Genomic DNA, 992 nt, shown 5'->3' on the forward strand with positions numbered 1-992 from the left:
GGGGGGGTGGGGATTTAACCCCTGGATCACACACCAGAATTTGCCAATAAGCAGCTCCCCTCAGTGGCCAAAAGGGAATAGAATTGAAGGCTCTGCTTTTMACTCAAAYCCTTCCTRTGGGCCAAGGAGAAGCACAGTTCAGATTTTTGGAMCTGTTTTAAGGTTGGYACCACGGGGAAATGGGTCACAGAGGCAGGAGCTCATTCCCCCTGTCTGGGTCTTGTCTGCCAAGGGAATCAGATCTGGGAGTTCTGTGCTACTTTATTCCTTCCCAAAGCTCAGGAGCCACCTCCCCACTGCYTGTTKGTTTCCATACAGCCMAATTAAYCCCAWATTTGKTTAGAATTCTCCATGCACAGGACAATTCTAAAAGAGAACAAGGGGATGCAGAAAAACCCATAGTAGGTGTTTGTGTCACAACTCAGGTTTGGAAAATCCTCTACAATTTGATTACCAAGGAGGTTCAGGTAGGGAAATGTTTCTGTTGCTTCTGATTTTTGAAATCTTTTTTTTGTCTTTAAAAAAAAAAAAAAAAACAAAAAAAAAAAAAAAAAAAAAGGAGGGGGTTTAAGAAATGTAGTCATGTAGTGACAGTAATTCTCATAAGTGAAAAGCTTAATTCATCCATGCAGCTTTCTGCACAGACTGTCTCTAAAATGAGGCATATAGACATGTTGGAGAAATATATACAAAAATCCTTTCTTTTCAGAAAACTGACTTTAAAAAAAGAAACTGAATGAGAAAAGATAGAACTCACCCTCTCTCCTTTTTTCCTTCCCAGRTCMTGGTGTGCGATTSAAACCTGACCRTGWGCTGTGGGAAATAAAGCTGAGCCTGCAAACAGCAAGGCTGAAGTGATCCCTGAAGAAGAAACAAAGCTGCAATCATGCACTGCCACACACTGCATTTCTCCTTTCCTCTCTGGCACCCCTGGTAACCCTTACAGCTCTGTCAGAACCATCCCAACCCACCCAAACCAGCAGTGCAGGCTG

The sequence above is a fragment of the Malurus melanocephalus genome, unplaced genomic scaffold (genome assembly GCF_030028575.1).
Source record: "Malurus melanocephalus ecotype Western Australia unplaced genomic scaffold, MMel_1.1 scaffold_120, whole genome shotgun sequence".
NCBI classification, from domain to species: domain Eukaryota; kingdom Metazoa; phylum Chordata; class Aves; order Passeriformes; family Maluridae; genus Malurus; species Malurus melanocephalus.